Below are 4,627 nucleotides of genomic sequence, written 5' to 3'. Positions count from 1 at the left end.
TGAATATATTTTTTATAAATAATGTACATATTCTGCCATCATATCCCCTTAATATCACATCACACAAAATACAGTTTTTTATGTTGTAGATTAAAATCTACAAAACTTTGGTGGAAACATCTGTCAAAATAGTTACAAATGAATTTTTCATCTTTGTTTTTCATTGTTTATATGGATCTACAGCACAAGAAATAAAATAATCAGTCTACCTTGATGCCCTCTGTAGGCCTATATGTTATTAATAAATTATAAGTACAGTAACAGACATGAAAGTAGTGATCGCTGGTGCAGACAGGTACAATGGCAGGAGAGTACTTGGAATGAGGAGATAAAGGCTACCTAAGTTACAAAGTTATAAGGTGGCAGGGAGGGATTCTGTCAGGTATAACTGTAGTAAGAATTTTGTCCTATGCAAACAACTTGGTCTATTGAAACTGTGCAATCTAATATTAATGGATCTACAGTACAAGAAATAAAATAATCAGTCTACCTTGATGCCCTCTGTAGGCCTATATGTTATTAATAAATTATAAGTACGGTAACAGACATGAAAGTAGTGATTGCTGGTGCAGACAGGTACAATGGCAGGAGAGTACTTGGAATGAGGAGATAAAGGCTACCTAAGTTACAAGTTATAAGGTGGCAGGGAGGGATTCTGTCAGGTATAACTGTAGTAAGAATTTTGTCCTATGCAAACAACTTGGTCTATTGAAACTGTGCAATCTAATATTAATGGATCTACCGCACAAGAAATAAAATAAGCAGTCTACCTTGATGCCCTCTGTAGGCCTATATGTTGTTAATAAATTATAAGTACGGTAACAGACATGAAAGTAGTGATTGCTGGTGCAGACAGGTACAATGGCAGGAGAGTACTTGGAATGAGGAGATAAAATAGAACTGAATGTCAGGTTGAGAATACAAAACTGGAACAGGTAGATAATTTCAAATAGGTATTTAGGATGTGTATTCTCGCAGGATGGCAGTATAGCAAGCAACATTGAACACAGATGCAGTAAACCCAATGCAATGAGCTTGCAGTTGTGATCAACAGTATTCTGTAAAAAGGCAGTCAGCTCCTGGACAAAACTACTAATGTCTTTACACTGGTCTGGTTTCAGACCACCTGTGCTGTACAAACCTAGTGCAATGAGTTTGCAGTTGCGATCAACAGTATACCGTAAGAAGGAAGTCTCAATACGCTGGTCTGGTTTCAGACCACCTGTGCTGTACAAACCTAGTGCAATGAGTTTGCAGTTGTGATCAACAGTATACCGTAAGAAGGAAGTCAGCTCTTGGACAGAACTATCAATACGCTGGTCTGGTTTCAGACCACCTGTGCTTTACAACTGCTTACTACATACACACAGAAAGGACCTACTACATGTATTTCAAAAACTCCTTTCCTTGTAAACCATACCTGTTCTACCACATCAAATATACAAATTAAGATGTTGTAATAATGCTAATAATTAATAAAAATTGGAGTTAAGGTTCTTTCCCATCAGGTCCTAATACACATAACTCACTGAGTATTCCAATAAATATTGATAGATAAGTAAAACAAAAAATGATTTAATTTAAAAAGTAGAACATTTCTCAAGAACATAAATTTTATTGGATTCTTTCTTGGTCTAACACTGTATACAACAGTTTCTGAATTTTAACTTTGAAAACCCTTCGACCTAGTTCACTCATTCTTTCCATGTCATCATGAAGACACTAAAAATAACATTGATTATATTTTCTTTTCAGTTTTCAGTATCTTTTCTAAATATTCACTTAACACATCACTGTCACTTTCACATTTCTGTTTCTTTTATTTTTAACTGCTGGCAAAGCTGTTTGTAGAAGCAGAAGCCACTGGACTGGAAGTTGAAGTCCCTTCAGTAATTTCTGAACTGTAGGAGTTAAACCCCTCCAACACAAATTATTTCTGCTTCCTCCTCCTATATTTCAGCTTGGTGAAAAGGCTCTCATACACCAGGTGCCACTTCCATAGATGTGTTTGTTATAGAACTGAAAAAAATGAACAACATATTAATGCAATTCTTCTAAATTGGAGCTACATTTTAGTCTGGACACAAGCCTTCTGTTTAAGAAATTGTTACTTTCAATAATTATTTTAGTAAGATGATTGCTAGGTTAGATTATATTATATTACTTTCAGTTATATCTGATAAATTAATGAACAGATGGGTGGAACTTATGGCCTACAGACTGAATCTTCCCCTCACTCTTTCACAACTAGAACACTGGTCTGTAATGTAGGCCTACTTTTAAAAATAAATATTACAGAATTGTACCTTCTTCCAGCAATGAAGAGTTCCAGAAAGTTGAGGGCATTGAAGTAGACCCATTTTATGTTTTCTGTACAGCAGAACCTGGGAGGAGAGGGAGGATGTTATCTCTCCAAGTTCGATATCCAGCCCTCAGAATTTGCCATGTTTTGGCACAACTTTTTCCTGAAACAATGAATTAGAATATTGTGACAAAGAAAATATACATGTAGTAGGCCTACTTATGGCATAGGCCTACACTTATTTGTCATTAAAGCAAACAATGGTATTCATTTCATTAGGTACGAGATGGAGGTTAGGAAAGCACTGCTTATGTTTTCCAAACATTTCTTCAATTAAGTTACAAGAATGATAATTACTACTTCTCCTAGTGTAACTCATTTTACCACTCTATTCCGTATAATATACTTTATCAATAAATAATCTAAGATAACACTATTCATAAGATAATCGTAATAAATCTAATAATTACTTACCAGTTTTTGTCCCAATTCTCCACACTATAGAATGCCATACAAAATTCACGGTCTCCTTATTACTATATCCAGGGAGTCTAGGATTATACACCACTTTGTTTTCATACACTAAGCAAATTAATGTTTCGATTTCATCAACAGATGACTATGTTGCGTCCGCCATTATCGAACGACTGCGACTGAAAAACGGACACGTTTGTTTTTACAAACCAGTCGATCTTCATCGCTCGTAGTTGATCGCTGACGATCGATGCTGTGTGACTGGTGCCACTGCCCTCTGTAGGTTTGTTTTCTTAGTCGGTCGATCGCAGTCGTTCGATCGAGCCTGTGTGACAGCCCCCTTAGCAAGCCACCGAATAGTTCCTTGGTGAAAGTTTAAAAGACAACACTCATCCGCTGCAGCAGATAGCATCTTCGCACAGCTGAGAGATATCGAATGGTGACCTTGTAGAGAATAGGACATAGGCTGCCAAACGACTCGGACGAAACGTTAGGATAGTGCATCGGTGGAGTTTTCCACAATGTCAAGACAAGGAGACCAGATTCAGCAGTGCCTCTTTTGACGACTGCACTTTGAGACCGACGCACCAGCACATGTTGGCAGTTCTGCCATAAAAAACGCACATTTGTGCTGTAAAAGACTCTAGAAACTTTGCACGAACCATTATAAACCCTCTCTTCCACGTATTTTCGATCCGGCTTTCCTCTGGATAGACTACTGCTCAACCCTGCCCCCTTCTGTTGATTCGACAACGCGGGGGTTGAAGAGAATTATGGAGGCCTTCGGTGGACATTGACGAAAGCTACTTCTATTTTATTTTTTTTGCTAGGGGCTTTACGTCGCACCAACACAGATAGGTCTTATGGCGACGATGGGACAGGAAAGGCCTAGGAGTTGGAAGGAAGCGGCCGTGGCCTTAATTAAGGTACAGCCCCAGCATTTGCCTGGTGTGAAAATGGGAAACCACGGAAAGCCATTTTCAGGGCTGCCGATAGTGGGATTCGAACCTACTATCTCCCGGATGCAAGCTCACAGTCGCGCGCCTCTACGCGCACGGCCAACTCGTCCGGTGTACTTCTATCTAAGCATGGCCATGTGGGATCGCACATGGTCCCAGAGGGCGTGGCAAACGAGTGATATCGTCACTAGCTTCTCGCAAAGGGAGTTGCGGTTCGAATTTCGCCCAATGTATAGGATTTTTAAAAAAATGAAAATGTCACGTATTTTGGGTTCGGATATCACGTAAAAGTGGAGGACCTGTGACTCTGACCACGATATCAACAGTCACAGAAAGCTGCAAGCTTCCTTTTTTACATGGACCCAGAGCGATGCACCTGGTAAGAGATATACAGGCCCCGCCCCGGTAATTATGATGTGGCAACCTTTGTCATAAAGGAGATCTGTACTTTCAGCGAGGTAACGCCCTGTCCCATGCTGCTCGTGTGAATGTAAGGTCTACTTGATCTCCAGAATCCCCTCTGAGTGAGCATGTATGGCATTATATTGCATTTATCTCCAAGCATCTGCGAAGCATTTCGTTTGATAAATTGGCTATGAAATATGATCAGGAATGAATGATGTACCTAGCATGATATTCAGCACCTCTATAACATTATGTAAGTCGAACTGATGAGTACTGTTCCTAAGCCTATTATGTCCACTGAACGAAATTTTACAAGAGAAACTAAATACTGATTTTAGCCAAACCTGGCGAGTAATTACAAAGATGAAAAGTGTAGTTGTTCTACGTTACGCATGCACCCAGAAACCATGAAAAATGAAATAATTTCAGAACTGCATTTTACTAAAAGACGAAAAAATCACTTCACATATGATACGATTTTATTCAC

The 4,627-nt window shown here is 39.0% G+C and overlaps 1 long non-coding RNA gene across 1 annotated transcript; it reads right to left on the bottom strand.

The window, feature by feature from the left end:
* Positions 1-1,633: 1,633 nt before the first annotated feature.
* LOC137498387 (uncharacterized) lies at positions 1,634-3,110 on the bottom strand. Its single transcript, XR_011017773.1, has 3 exons — positions 2,777-3,110; positions 2,307-2,465; positions 1,634-2,019 (listed from the first exon to the last, which is right to left on the bottom strand). It is a non-coding gene; the product is annotated as an uncharacterized lncRNA (long non-coding RNA).
* Between the last annotated feature and the right edge of the window lie 1,517 nt (positions 3,111-4,627).

This window comes from Anabrus simplex, chromosome 2 (genome assembly GCF_040414725.1).
Source record: "Anabrus simplex isolate iqAnaSimp1 chromosome 2, ASM4041472v1, whole genome shotgun sequence".
Lineage (NCBI taxonomy): Eukaryota > Metazoa > Arthropoda > Insecta > Orthoptera > Tettigoniidae > Anabrus > Anabrus simplex.
Note: the sequence above shows the minus strand (reverse complement) of the source record. Positions and strands in the feature narration are given on the sequence as shown.